Genomic DNA, 16529 nt, shown 5'->3' with positions numbered 1-16529 from the left:
AAAAAAAAGGGGAGAGAGGAGGGAAAGAATAATCTACTTACCCAAATTCTTCCCTTTTCCTTGATTCTTATCTGCCATGATTTCACAAGGCAGGTCTGCATTGTCTATGCTGAATCTAGTTTTAATTTAGAAAAAGAAACATTAGCATCCATCCCACAGTTGTCTTTTTCAGCACCTATGTTAGAGAAATAAAAGATGAAAAGAGAAGCAAATTGCTCATTGATCTTTTCTTGCTGACTCATATATAATACTGACCAAAACATTTTATAGCTCTCATCTCCTCCTAGACTGAAGCACCAGGTTTTATTCTTCCTGGTTTTGTCATAATGACTGAGCAAACATTAATCTTTCTTGTCCAGTGTACTCTGTTTCATTCCTTCTATCTCTTTCTTTTTCAAGCAGTGTTGAATTTGAGAAATTTCTAATAGTTTTCATTTGGGATGATGCTATGAAATTTTATCTTCATTTTGCCCTAACTTAACTTTTCCTACCCTTTGGACCCTCCCATATCACATCATTATTAAATCATCACAGTTCTGACAAATAATATTCTTTCTAAGCCGCAGGCTTCAACAATAAGAGGTAACTGCTGCATTGTGTAGTGGTTTGAAAATGTATGCTGTTGTCTGTTAAGATTTTGGCTAAATTCTCCAAACTCATTTTAACTCTACTCATGCCCTTGTTTAAATAAATTTTTTAAATCATTATTATTGTTCATACTAATACTAGTTCTGATTTCTGTTTGATAAGAATGAAATTTTAACAAAAATGTCTGTTTCTAAATTTAGAGGAAATTATTAAAATAAATGAATTGGAACTCAGTATATACCTGCAATATAAAAAAGTTTTCTGGCAGAGAAACAAAATATTCTCTTTAAATATTACAGGCGAAGGCAGCTTCATGCAAATTCATTTAGAGCAGTTTCAGATTTATGTATTTAATAAAGCTGAGTAGTGGATCTAACTTATGTATTTAATGTCCTTCAATGTACAGTGATGTTCTAGTGACTGGAAAATAATGATGAAATTTTATTTAGTGTTTCTGCTACATCAGTCAATTCTATAAATGGCTTTTTAATGGGATACAATATATGCTTTTAATAGTTTTCGGTAATATTAAAAGATAATATGTATTGAGTGCTTTCTACATGCCAGCAATTGTTCTAAGTACTATTCATGGATTATCTCATGTAATACTCGTAACAACCCTTTGATGATCTCACTATTTTATAGCTGCAGTAGAGGCACATGAAGAGAATGTTACAAAACTAGTAAATAACAGAGCTGGGATTCAAACGCAAATGGTGACGCTCCAGAGCTCGCACTCTAAGCCCTTGCTACTCTGAATGTGACCCCCACACCAGCAATATCACTATTTTACCTGGGAAATTAGATGCAGAATCTCAAGCCTCACCCCAAATCTTCTGAAGATTTGCATTTATAACAAGATTGCCATGTTATTGGTTCCTTGAAGTTTGAGAAGCACAGCTCTACACCACTATGCTATCCTGCCCTTTGAAACAGAATTAAGTATCTTATAAAACAGATTTTTATTTTTATGTGTAATGTGATACTGAAATCCTATCTTTCTGCTATTTTGAGTATTTCTATCTTGTATAAACTACCTTATAATGAGATCTAATAACTAAACATGAGCCGGGATCCAAAATATACCCAAGTTATCTTGAAATCAATTGTATAAAGAACAGAAAAACATTCCAGAATATAAAAAATTCTCTCTGCAATGACAGCTAACTACTTCGACATGAGACTTTCTTACAATCCCAGTGTAGCACACTGCCTTTGAGCACAGACTTTAGAGACAGGCTTCCTGGATTTGAATCTCAGTTTCTCTTTCTAGCTGTGAGTCCTCAGGAAACTTACACAGTTTTCTATACCTCAGCTTCACCATCTGGGAACTGAGGTTTAAAATGATACTTACTTCACAGGAATGTTGTGAAGATGGAATGAGTTAATACATGTAAAGGATTTAGAACAGGGCCCTATATGAGGTAAGTGAATAAAGGTTAGCTACTACAGTTGTTGTTTGCTATAATTCCCATCTTAGAATACAATAGATTCACATCTCATACTTCTTGGTTATCAACTGATAATAAATTGACATATATATTTGTTAGCAGAGCTCACCACATAAAAGCATATCTTTGCTGTTAAAGTTCACATTACAGACTTCAGTTTTTGTATTTTCTGAAAAGTGTCTCCTGTGATGCTGCCTGCCTGTGAGTTCTGTTAAATGCAACTTAATTAATTGCGGTACATAACCTGTTAAGTCCAATGAAATCAGTTCAAAATCAAACTGAAATGTGTTAACAGCATGTTGAATTTTTAAATGTATGTGCTTTTAAATCAAATAAAGATAATAATTGTAAGCTTGGTTGACCAACCATTTGCATAACCAATACAAGAAAACTGAGACGATAGAGAATGTTTAAAGCTCGAATATTCCAAGAAACTTGCTTGTTTCCTTCTGGGTGAACAGAATTCTGAAATTAATCCATGGTAGTCTTTAGGACAATAATGGTTTGGTGTGCAGGTACTCACTTAACAACTTTTCAAGAATTCACCTAATGTGTGAAGTGAGATTATGTGTTCCTGGAAAGCACTCTTTTGAAAATTGATTTGCGAAAGGCACTGACATAGAAATACTTGGTGTAAAGAATGCCCTGGGAAACTCTTAAATTGCCAATCTCAGGACCTACATCCAGAGAGTTCAATTCACTAGGCTTGGGGTAAGGCACAGGTATTTGAATTTTTAACAAGTGCCTGAGGTAATTCTCCTTAAATTAATTACAGGCTACACTTGAAGAAACACTACAGTGGAAGCAAAGACATTAATTGAAGAAAAGCTTTTATTGGCTACTCATTCCTTTTTGTAGCATTATCTTCTTTGATACTTGTTTTTTCCATCATTTTACTCCAAATTATCTTTTCGCCTTTCTTCTACCTCTTGTTAGTGTTCCTCATGCTAATCTGTAATTTTCTGTTTTTTCTCTTTTTTATCCTTTCTCAAAGAACGTCTCTGGATTTATCAGTCATATCTTTGCAGATGATACTACAAAATGGTCACAAAGGTTATTTTGTAATCAAACTGAGCCAAAATGTAGGTGCTGAAATCACTTTGGAGGCCGTGCATTAAAATTAAGTAGGAAGGAAAGAAGGAAGGTAGGAATAGAACAGAAACTATCAAAGCAGATATTAGGGTAAGTAATGTTTCATGACACTTTTGTTTAAGATTTGCGTGTGCACATGTACACATTAATTACATTGCAGTGTATTTTTTTAATCTGCGGGTCGTAGTCAAAAAATTTGAAAGATACTGAATCTTGGTCTTCTGAACTTCAGTGTGACATTATGAGCACTATGTTTTCTCAAGCATTTCCCTCATATAACTTCCTCTATTTCTATTCTGGACATTTCCATTCATGTAATTCACTCAGAATCATCATGTCTAGAACTGAATTTGCCATGCCATCTTACCATTATTTTCCTCCTAAGTTTTTAAAATCTATTCATAAGCTATCAGTCTGTCATCCATATTAAAATTTCAGAATTTCCTTTGTAATAATTTAGCCTTTACTACATAAACTTCCCTATAGCCTCATCTCGCTACCCTTGCCTGTCTTTGGGACCTAACCAGCAGAAAATCTTGTGGTCAACCATAGCAGTTACCCATTCCTCAGCCAGCTTCTTGGAGGCTAGCAAGAACATGCCCTGTATGGTATCTTTGGCTCCCTTCAACAAGACCGTATGAGCTTTTGACAGCAAGCATACCCTGCTTTGTATGATGCCCACCTCTTTTTCTTAGCCACTGCTATCATAATTGGTCTTTCCTGCACCGATTTTTGTTGTCCAGGAAGAACCACACCCTGGCTTTTACCCTTTACTAATTTCTATGACATATCCACATGTTTTCTGTCTCCTAACATGACTTTATAATTCTACATTGTCCTGTTTGTTTTCTCTGATGACTTGGGTCTAAAGTACAAGCCTGTTGATGCCTAGGACACCTGTTTGATTTTCTTTCAACTATAATTTCCTGCCTCACTCAGTAACCCCAAGCTATCAATTCATACCCTGGAAAGTCATTTCAAAAGCTATCTTTCCTTTTGTTATGGCCCTATCCTCTTCCTATTCATCATCACCTTCAACTAGATTCACTATCCTCTTTATTGATCTTCCTACCTCTATTTTCTCACCCCACAGCAAACCGTTCTAACACCCTGTTTGATGAATATTTATAAAATAGTAGTCATGTACTGCCTTAGTTAAAAACCTATGACTCCCTGTTTTGTACAGGATAAAGTCCAGATGTTTTCCTCCTGGAGAAAAAAAAGAAGCCTTAGCATACCTAGCTGGCTATAGCATACCTCTTTCATTTTATCTTTCACTGTTTTCATTTATGAATTGTCTGCTTTGGCTCCCCCAAACAGTCCTATATATGCTCTAAGGAGGTCTCATCATTTTAACTACTAAGGTCCCCCGTTGGTGGTAGTTCATGAATCTGGAGCAGGTAACTGTGGCTGGGGTTAGGAGAGGGATCGCAGTACTTACAAAGAAACCACAAGATGGGGACCTAATTATACATTGGTAATATACAAGTTAGTAAGAGCTCAGGTTGTGGAATAGGAGGGAAATAAGCAGGATATGATCTCATTATTTACTTCTCAAGTTACTGTCTGGCTGAGGCTTCTTATGTCCTCCCTTCACTAGTTTTTGAATCACTCCCAGAATTGGAGAATGTTCGAACTTGTATATAGTGAGAGATTATATGTCTCCAACTGTGAGTCCTGTTAGGCTACAAGTTTTGGAAGATCACTGGGCTCCCACCTCTAGGAATGCCTTTATCTTCCTTTTTCTTGGCGGCTTGACCTCCCTCTGCCCATATGGAACTTCCCACTGCAGAATTCTGGATCCTTTTTTACTTGCACCACTCAGTTGATACTAAGTTAGTTAATGTTTTGTAACATATTTGTATTATTTGTTTTTGCTTCTTATGTGTCAAAAGTAAGACATGCTCATTATAAGTTCAAACAAAAATAGATTATAAAGAATACAAATTCTCTTTCCTCTGTCCTTTTTTAGTTCTATCAACCACAGATTCGCATCGTTAATAATTTGCTGAGTATCCTTCCTGATTTTTTGGGATAGTTTTTTCTGTTTGTTTTGAAAGTATCATTATACTGTATCATGCTGTATACATAGTTCTACAACTTTTTTTAAATGAAATAATACAGTTTTCTGGAAATCTTTTCATGCCATGCCATACAGGATTATCATTTTTATATGTACTTAAGTTCCATTTTATATGTTATATTGTTATTTAAAATAGCACATCATACTGATATCACATCATATATACAGTTTGCCTAGGATAGTCTTGTTTTATGCCTTTCGTTCTAGCATTTCATCTGGTTTAGCATGTCTCAGACTTTGCATTTTTGAATAAAGTGTCATTTAATAGTTGCATGTAAATAAACTAGGTTAGGTTTAGGTAGACCTACACTTTGTATTTCTACATTCTGACATGATCTCATATGTGAGATACCAGTGTAGTGAACAGAATTCTCACTTTAACATATGGGTAAATTGGCAACGGCCCATTTTTTTCCAGATCGTTTCCAGACATAATACTATAAGTTAACATATATTTTTCAAGGGCAGCATGAAGGGTGCTTCCTGGTAAAGTAAATGTACTCTGCCATGAGCAGTACAGCTAACTTTTTCATCTTTTGGGTGATGGTGCTGGCAGAAGTATTTGATGCCGCCACCTCTGCTGGCTACTTGAGGTGCCAGCTAGTTGTGCTGGACACACACCCTGGCCCATGGATTGCACACTGTTTCCCAGCCTTTATTTAATCTTGCTATGCATAAAGTGAATATGGTCCAAACTCGATTGCTACAAGGGTTTTATCATGTAGCATGTAGTATAAATCTACAAATACCTATTTATTTTATTGTTGGGTAACACATTTTTATTTTGTAATAACCCTTTTGGTGACAATATTAAAAACACACACACAACAGTGCACATTTAAGTTAGTACTGAATATCCTATGACTTGCTGAAAAGGATTAATGTGTAACTCACACTATGGGGACTGTAATGACATCACTGATCACATGAAAATAAGAAGACGTTAGTCTGCTGAAGAAGATTAACATCTGTTTGATAGCCTTATTTTAAGACCATGCCTGCAAATACTACATTTTAATGCTTAGCTGCAGAAGGTACATTTGTGTACCACTCTGAAACATGATTTTTTCATTTAGGTAAAGTGATTTTTTTAAATTAATCTCTCTCATTTACAGTTTCAAGTTTTCTTGTGCGTGTAAGAAAGGTGAAACGATAGCTATTAATGTTGGCTCCATTAAAAGAATTGGCTCCATTAAAAGAATTTTATCAATAGTTAAATGATGCTAGTTTTACATCAGTATCATTGGATATTTCTAATTTTAAAAAATCAGTTAATTCCACTAATGGTTCAAGTTCCGTGTCTAATTCAAAGTAAAACATTTAGAAATTCATTCTGTAAAAGGTGAAATACTCGACATTTTTGTGAATAGTATTATAAATTGAATTATAAACTACAACATGATAAAATTATTTGGTCTTGATGATATTAAAAATATTTGTGGTAGAACATAAAATCATAAAAATTTTTAAAATAAATGTAGAACCTATGGAGAGATATACTTGGAATATATTGTGATACACATGGTACTTCTTAACTGCATCCAAAAATCTGTAAAATATACTAGTCTAATAGAAGATGTAGTTGTTTATACATTTACAGGACAACCAGCCTGAAGATTTTTGTTATTAGGCTGTTGAAGAAAACAAAAATAATTTAAACATGGTTGTATACATTTTATCTCTTTGGATTTTAGGAATGTTTGAGACTTTGAAGAATTACTGTGTAAGTTGATTTAAGTGTCTTACCGTGGTATTAAATACTCTTGTAAAAATGTCTTTTCAATTTTGGTTGCAGTTTTTTCAAAATCTATTAGAAATCTTTGATCAAAGCATTTAACAAATAGAAGGCAAAATTATTAACTTCATGTGACGCTATTAAGGAATTGCTTATTGAAAACAAAACTCACAAATAGGAAGACCTTGAAATGTATCCCCCTGAAATCGAAGGAGGAACTGAACAAATTAAATGATGAGAACTCAAATGCCATGCAGGATTTAATTGTGAAATTCCATAATTGTATTTTGAAATATCTAGACTTATGGAGAAAATCTTTTCATGGAGCTCATCTTTTTAATTGAATAAATTTTTATTGAAGTACAGAATAAAGTTAAACTCGGAAAGCCTACAATATGCAGTATCCAAATTTAGCAAAACATTGAAAATAATTATAAATATTTGATGAGTTTTTTTTTTAATTATAGGTCAAAAAAGGCACTCTGCAAGGAGGCAAAAAAAAAAAAACCACTATGTATAAAAATATTTAGGCTAACATATTTATGTATTTCATTATTAAAAATTAAAATTGGATATTCACCACTAGAAAAATTTGTTCTGCACTTAATAAAATTACTAGGTAGCTTAGTACCTAAGGAGGAGTAGATAGAATAGTCGGTTGAAGGTATCAACAATTTAAAATTTGCTAACTCTAAAATGCAACTTGGAGAAATATAAAAATAATGCAGTAATATAAAAAAAATACATTCTTCAGGAAAATAGTCGTGAGAGATAGATATAACTAAGAAATTGCTTTAAGTATGTGAAAATATGTCAGGAATCATGTTTATATATTTTTAATATTTAAATAATAAAAAGTTTTTACTTTTATGAGCACAGATATAAGAATTTTTTTGAAGGGATACTATTTTTAAAACATTTTTTGAATATAATTTTTCCGTAGGTCCCCAGATATAATTAAGCCACTTAATTGGTTAGTATATATACATTTTTAAAATTATGTAATCTTAATTATTTTCAATACCTTTTTTACTCTAAAAAAGTATCCTGGTTTGGATGATATATTACATGATCCTTTTATATATGTATACATACATAAAATTCAATTTCTTTCCAAGATTCAATTTCTCCTTGTCTAAATTATTGCTTTATATTTACATGTAACTGTAATCATTATACTTCAAATTTATTATTTCTGAAAACTCCATTTTCCCCTACAAATTAACTCTTTTGATTTTTCTCTTTTAAGAGGATGACTTTTCTCCTAGTAACTTAGACTGAAAATATTTTCATGAGCACTGATTCCTCTCTCTGTTTTACAAAGACCATTCTGGTCGTAGAATAGAGAATGAGTTAGAAGGAGATGATGAAAATATAGAGAGACTTTTTAGGAAACTGCTGCACCAATCCAGGTGATGGAGTTTGAACCTGCACGGGAGCAATAGGAGGAGATGGTTGGATAGGAGAGATATGAGGTAAGACTGATCAGTTGGCTATAAGATTGATGAGGTAATGTTGGAATATGGGGGATGACTCCCAGATTTCTGACTTGATTATCTAGGTTAATAGTGGTGCTGTTAACTATTGCAGAGACCTCAAGAGAAGAAAAGTTTCAGAGAGAAGAAGATTGTTTAGGGGCATGCTGAGTTTAACGTGCCTGTGGGACATCCTAGGGATTATCCAGTATGGACTTGAATAGTTACAGCAGGAGCTCCAACACACAGATTGTAGTGGAAGACATGGACGTGGATGGCATTGTGCAGTCAGAAGAGCAAGTGTAAGAGAAATAAAAAGAGCCAATAAATGAAACTGAGCTGTGGTGTCCAAAATAGAGTTGGGGGAGAAACTGTGCTTGACTAGCCAATGGATTGGCCTTTGGAGAAGGAAGGGTCAAGGACTAGTGTTAAGTGTAGCCAATTGGTGGGAAGACTTATTTGGCAGTTGTGAGGTTCTAATAACTATGCAATTAACTTGACATTGTGAGGTTCTGATAACTGTAGGAGGAATTCAGCCTAGCTTAGACAGGAAATGTTCCCAGAAATATTTTACTATTTGAAACTTTAGACTTAAGTTTAATAAGTCAAACTCCAAAAATATAATAATTCTTAATATAGTTTTACTCTGTAACTTCTAATACTCCTCTGCAAACTTATCATTGTTCTTTTTACTCTTCTTTGGAGTTTCACATTCTGTGTACAAGGGTACATTAATTAGTATAGAGCGGGCTTTTTAATATCTTGTCAAGAACATTAATTTTATTATAATTTGATACATACGACTTTTAGAAATTTGACTATGAAGTCAAATCAATCCAAAACACTTGAAAAATCTCTATATTTCATTCTTAGAACCATTTCTTAATGGTATCTTTGGATAAAATTTTAACTTTTTTACATTTTATTTCTACTTATTAATTGTTACTTTTCAAAATTACATCAAGATGTATTTTGTATCTTTAGACATTATTTAGTAATTAAGCACCTAATTTTACTCCTGAAATCTTTGCTTCCCCTTTATCTCTTATATATTCATTTTGATCCCTCATCTTTGGCATATGATTTATCTTTAGTATAAAAATGTCGGGTTCTTTCATCACAATTACAGTCATTGGCCTGATAATCCTGTGAGTCGATCTACACAAAACAAGAAGCTCATATCAAACTCCTGGCAGGTTTAGTTAAAATTAAAATGCATACTCAACTGTAGAGATTGTCAAGTGTGGAAATAATATTTGTCCAGCTGGACAGCTTTCTTTTGTAGTTGCTAAATGAAAGTTGAGATTCTGTCTGCTCCTTGAAAGCTTCTGTGTCGTGAAGGTAATTTGGACTGTTTGTGGTTTGACAGGGATTATTAAAATCAGATGAAGTGAAGGGAAGCAAGTGTGAGAAAGCAAAATTGACACTGACACTCTCTATTATTTGCAGCTTGGATCATGATGACTATGTTGATATGATAGATTCACTGTTGAGATATGTTAAGCAGCAAATAAAGTAAAAAGCAAGTATAGTGATGGATTTTTAGATTTAACATGAAGAAATCCAATATTTACTTTCACTGATTGCTTTTTAAATAGATTTTTCAAGTCATTTAATGAATTTGCTTTAACCAACAACAAATTATTCTTCTATTGAATTATAGAATTAAAAAGTATACTGCAAAGGCAATATAACAGAAGATTAAATATTAAAGAAATAGATCACATAATTAAAATAATAGAATTTTTAAATTAGCGGAGTTCTTAAAGATTATTTTTACCTAATTTTCTTTCCTTTCTTTATTCCTTTTTTTTTTTTTTGGTAGATGGAAACTAGAAAAAGTTTTAAGGCATCACATTTAAATAGCTTAAATGTTAAATCCTGATTTTTCACAAGTATATTTTCTTACCATTTCACAATTTTTAAAAAATGGTTTAAGTTGTTAAAAGGCACTAAAAAATGGTTTAAGCCACAATTGTACGTAACCTTTTTCTGTTTAAAGATAATATACAAATTATGTTATTATAGTTATGTTGCCTAAAAATAGTATTATATACATTGATGAAGTAAATGACTTTCATAAATATGATTTTCTACTAAAAACATTCTTAGTAGAGGGAGTTATAGCTAGGAAGCTATTTCAAGATATCGGTCAAAGATAGTTATAGTAGAAAAACATAATTAAATATTAATTTATTTTATAACAAGGTAAAGAACCTGGAGTAGTCCTGTGCATTATGGAAAACCTTCAGTGGTATTTACGCAGGGTAGTGAAATGATCTGATTTGGTTTGTAAAACAAGTCTGATGACAGTATGCAAGGTAGATACCACCTGGGTATCCTACAATTCAGTTCCACTCAGTTTTACCACTAACTACTTGGAGTTAGCACAGACCCCACAAGTTAAGATGTGAGGCACAAGCAGGGTCTCTGGGGATGCCCACTTCTGCCTTGCTGACTACAAATATGAGGGTCCCTCGGGTTCAATAATTCATTACAGTGACTCATAGGACTCAGGAAGGTACTGTACTTCTGATTACAGTTTTATTAACAGATACAACTGAAGAATGGCCAACTGGAAGAGATGAATAGGACAAAATAAGGGGAAGGGGAAGATGGGGGGCAAAAACCAAATACGTGTTTTCTATTATACCACAAGGTGTGAGTCTTGGAGGCCAGATAGGAGGTTTTTCCATTTTTTTTTCAGCAAGAAATAACGTCAGTTTGGGAATACCAGTGATAGAGGAAGAAGTCAAATTTGAGAACATTTGGTGACCATTTTTAAGATATTAGGGAAAGAAAGGGTCAAAAAATTTGTTGAACATTTAAAACAGGGGTCAGCAAACTTTTTCCGTTAAGGGCCATATAGTAAATATCTCAGGATTTATGGACCACATATGGCCATTGTAGCAAATTCCTTTTTGTTTGTTTTATTTTTACAACTATTTAGAGATGTAAAAACCATTCTTAGCTTTCAGGCCATAGAAAAAACAGACTGGACCATAGTTTGCTGATACCTGATACCAAGATACTAGGGCAAAGGAGAGGGAGATTGGTAAGTGGTGACTCTATAATATAGGAGAAGCCAGTTTAAGGGAAAGATTTTGAATTAAATTTTGGACATGTTGAGTTTAAAGGACCTTTGAATTAGCAAAGTGGAATTGTCTAATAAATCCTTGGAAATATGTATGGGAGCTTTGGAAGAAGAACTAAGGTTAGAGATATAGACTTTGAATGTTTAGCATCGAGATAATAGGTGAATAAAGTTAGTCAAAGAAAAGCATGTAGAATAAGAAGAGGACCAAAAATTCCAGCACAAAATGGATAGGAGAAGAGAAGGGGAAGAAAAATGTCTGTATTTCCCTTTCCAAGTTAGGCAAGGGGAAAGAGTATTTGGGAAGACTATAAAATGAGAACCAATAGGAAGAGATTTTTTTTTTGAGGTCTGAGGAGAAAAATACAATGAATAAAAATTAAAAATTTTAAAATTAAGACACTTTAGAAAAAAACAAAATAAATATATTACAGTAAAATTACATAAAAGCAATCAGTATTTTTGAATGAAGAATGCTCAGGGAAAGTATTTAAAATGAAAAGCGGGTCTAGAGAGAATCCAGTGGTGAATACCAACTATTTAATGGCAGAAATGAGGGAGGAGGCAATCAAGATGTTTATTAGTTTAATAAAAACTACTCTGGTTAATTTAAGCAAAAAAGTACCAAAAAGTGACTGTCGAGCGGTAAACCAGGGAGAGGATTCATTGTGTGTATGTCACAGAACCAAAAGAGAACTCTATGAGCAGTCAGCCACAGAAGGACAGGAGCTGAGCAATTACAGAGGTCTCAGCCCAAAAAATTTGTGCACTTTCTCTCTGGAGGCTGGAATTAACTTGACTGGTTTACCACCAGTGAGTCTCTCTGGAGACTGGAATTAACTTGACCGGTTTACCACCAGTGAGTCTCCTTCATTCTAAATTTCAAGGTTCATTTAGTATGCATCTGATTTTTCAACTTGTATCAAATGTCTGACCCCTGGATCAATTAATTATGACCAGGAAAGCTGGGTCCTCTAGCACAGAAATGGACCACATTGTATATTCATATATTATATCTCAGATTTAAAAAAATAAAAAATAAATAAATAAAAAGAAATGTGAGCTGGCCAGCTACATACAGTGGGCACTCATGCCCAGAATCTGTGAATAAATGTGGAAGAAAAAAGAAGAGAACTGGGAAGCCATACACAGGAAGATTGGCAAAAGAGGAATCTCCTTCAAGGAAGGAGTAGCTATCAGAACCAAATAGTCTGGAGATTAAGTATGATAGGAACTGAAAAATATTTTGTCAGTTTCAATGTAAGGCTGGAGGCAGAAACCAGATTGCTCTGGATTGAGAAGTGAATAAGAGATGAGAATATAAGATTTTGAGATGTTGGGCTTTGAAAGAAGAAGGGCTCTAGGGAGGGTTTGTTGGTTTCTAAAAAGCAAGAAACTTGAATGTGTTTATAGTCAGCTGAAAGGGATATTGATACTGTAGCATGAGTTAGTGATAATTGATGGAGCAAAGCCCTGGAAGTCATAAAAGAGTATTTAAATGGAGAGTTTTAGTCATCAAATTAATTTTAAGTTAATAATATTACCACCATTTAAGAGGACAGTATCCCATTAACATGACTAGCTATTAATACTAGTAACATTTTAGAAGAAATTCTTAAATCCTTGGAACATACTTTAAGAACCCTAACCCTTTTAGAAACATTCATTTATAAACAAAGTATATGCTAGGTTAAAAACACTCTTATCTAATTATTAAAAGAGAGTTCCTTAAAATGTAATTGATATCTCATAGGCTACGTTTGTTATTATTCCCACTTGATGCATAATACAATTGTCTTTTTAAAAAGGCTCCGTAACTTAAACTTTCTACTTATGCTGATGTACTATTCTCCAAAGTAATAAGGCTTACTCTCCTTTAAAATTCTCATTAGTTAATGATTAACCTCATGATTTGTGATAATGTTTAGATCTAATCTCAGAATATATGATAATTTTATGACTTTTAAATCCTGTGAAATGTGTACATGCTAAGTTATAAAAAATGCTGAAATTAAAATTTGTTTTCACATTATCTTGGTTTTACTGTTATACTAAAGCAAGAGATTGCTAAGGTTGCAAATTGAAGATTATAAAGTTATTAAAATGAATATATTTTCTAGAAAGAGAAGTGCTTTGAAAAATAAAGCAATGTCAGATTTGGTGAGTAAAGTATATGACAATTCTGTTTGCTTGTCAAGCTACAGTAGAGTATTCTGACTGATCCTGTCAATTTATACCTCATACATACACATATGTAAATTATTAATAGAGTTGCAATGAAATATTTTATATTTTATTAAAGGAAATTTTAATAGCTATAGTATGCTAATATAAGTACTCACTGGCTGTATATTAATATTCCAGCCCATATAATTATAATAATCAGAACTTGCACAATTACTTGTAGAAAGTACAGCAATCTGTGGGGAAAAGGTATATATAAACGTATATATAGAATTGAGAAAATAAATTGAATAGGATAACAAGTTTTTTATTTCCTAATATAAGACTTTAATGCATAAGTTATTTTAAATAACTATCAACAAATTGAGATCCACTTCACTTGTTTCTCAGTCTTTGTGGGAGGCTAAAACATTAAAATTTTACTTTCCAGTAATTATTGAAAATAAGTAAATTTCTGACAACTCTGAAATATCACAGAGGAAGACCTAGCCTTAAAAAAAAGGAAAAAAATTTGGAAATTATATAGGTTTCATACTGAAGGAAGTTTATAATGGTCCTAGGGAAAGCTGCCCAATATATTTGACTATAAACAAATCAATCCATATAAGAGGTAAAATAATTTTTAAGTACGTGTCCATACAGAAAGGTGGTTTATATATATAACATTATGATTAAGGACAGCCTTTGAAGCAGTCTGGATCCCAGCTTTGCCACTTTCTAAGTAAGTGATTATGGGCGAATTATGAACCTGTCCGTGCCTCAGTCTCCACATCTTTAATATGGAGATTATCATAGTACCTATCCCATAGCATTAGGTTAAGAATTAAATGAATTCTTATATATATATATAGAATCTTATGTATATATATATATGTTACTTAGAACAATATATATATATTACTTAGAACAATCTTATATATATATATATATATTACTTAGAACAATTCTTATATATATATAAGAATCATATATATATATATATATTACTTAGAACAATGTATGGCCCATATAAATGCTACGTAAGAGTTGGCCGTTATTATCGTTAATATTATTTAGTCATCATGCCTTTAAATTATGTCTCAATGAATGAGTTCACTGAACTGCATAAAATTTTCAAGGTTTAGTAAAAGTTAAATTTTGAATTATACAGTGTTGGCAGGACTTCATGAACCATATAGGAAGACTTTGTGACTAGATATGGAAGGAAAGTAAAAATGAGCCAGGCCAAATTTAAGAATGATGGCCTGGTCAAAGTTTATTTTTATTTTGCCTTTTTACCAGACCAGCAACTTAAACCAAACCAGCATTACAAAGAATAATACAAATAATATAAAGAATACCAAGAATAATAAGTGAAGATACATGATGCCTATGAAGGTATGATTCCCTAATGTTGCCTTTTTCTTTGTGGAGGCAATAATGTCCAAACTCAGTTGGTCTCAGACATCTTTTGTTGAGTGAAGAGTGTGCTAAGACAGAGTAGCCCAGAAACATGGGCTAGTTGCTTCTTAGAACATTTTCAGGAGCTGAGGGGTGGAAGGTAGAACATCAGTACAGGGCATCTACCTATTACCACGAAAGAATATCTTGATGCTTCACATTTCTTTTCACATATTATTTCTTGCTAAGCTATAGATTCTACTTTAGCTTTTCCTATAGTAGTCTTGGGGAAGGGAAAAGAGAAGAGTTAAAATGGCTTTGAGAGTCCAAGATATAGAAAAAAATTATGATATTGATGAACAAAACAGTCCATTGGAAGAGTTGGTTGGGGATGAGGGTTCAAAAATGTGTACTTCTCCATCATTCTTTATAGAATACAAGTTTATAGCTATAATAAACCTCAGAGCCTAATAAATCCATTCACCTCATTTTATAAATGAGGAACATGAGCTCTGTCCCTCTTGAAAGATTGAGTTCCTTACCCCAGTTTACACAGACATTAGTAGAACTAGGATCTCAAATCTATTGATTCTTGGTTCAATGATGTTTAGAGTTAAATGTGTTTTATTGTAATGCAACATTTTGAAACATTTTCAGTTTCATTAACAGTGTTTATTTTAGACAGTGATATTGAACATTTAGACTTCAGATGAACCAGAGCTGGTAAATACATTAAGTCCACAGTCTGTCCATAGATTAGAGAAAGTATATGAGCCTCCTCACTGGGCTTTCCCACACTCAGTGTATATATTTTCCCAATGGTTAGTTTTTCAATCTCTTTTCACTCCTTTTTAAGCGTATATTGGTTGGTTATAGGAAGAATGACCCTCTAGGTTTTTATCATTGAAGAAACAGAAAAAAGATAAAATGAGGACTCTAACCATTATATGTAAATTAAAAAGAAAAGATCCTAGGATAGAAAAGTATCATTTTAAAATATGGTAAAGGACAAGAGCAATTCCAAAATTTTTGTGGACTTTCTTTTGATCACATAAAGTATGATGTTTTTATTGCTTTATTGTAATGTTTTCTGGCAGTACTTATAATGTTCATATTTCATTGTAGTTACTGTTCTTAGGAATTTATAACTCAACTTTTACAATTTGCCTACAGCTGAAACATGATCTACGGATGTTTGGCTTAGATATAATTCTTCAAACAACTCATTTTTGAAGGCAATAATTAATATTAGATTGCTTGTTAATATGTTTGAAATATTAAACACTGTTTTTAATCTCATACAAAAAAGTAATCAGAAACATTACAGAAGAAAAGAACATTTACAAACAATATTGTGGAATGGAAATTTCAAAAACAAAGTTACTGTACTTTAAAAAGTTGTAGCTCTCATTTTTTATTCTCATGGATTAGGGTAAGAAACTTCATT

At 32.8% G+C, this 16529-nt stretch overlaps 1 protein-coding gene across 19 annotated transcripts in view; it reads left to right on the top strand.

Annotated features, from left to right (window-relative positions):
- The window catches only part of KIAA0825 (KIAA0825 ortholog), a 355235-nt gene that overhangs the window by 20739 nt on the left and 317967 nt on the right, over positions 1-16529 (top strand). Inside the window, exon 1 of one of the 19 annotated variants that reach the window (XM_039875079.1) lies at positions 3182-3221. The exons of the other annotated variants lie outside the window; for them this stretch is intronic. The gene's annotated coding sequence lies outside the window, so the exon portion shown is untranslated. Of the gene's footprint in view, positions 1-3181; positions 3222-16529 lie in introns of those variants that run through there. 19 annotated transcript variants of the gene reach the window in all.

This window comes from Pteropus medius, unplaced genomic scaffold, assembly GCF_902729225.1.
Source record: "Pteropus medius unplaced genomic scaffold, Ma_sr-lr_union100, whole genome shotgun sequence".
NCBI classification, from domain to species: Eukaryota; Metazoa; Chordata; class Mammalia; order Chiroptera; family Pteropodidae; genus Pteropus; species Pteropus medius.
This window is presented reverse-complemented; position numbering and strand designations above follow the sequence as displayed.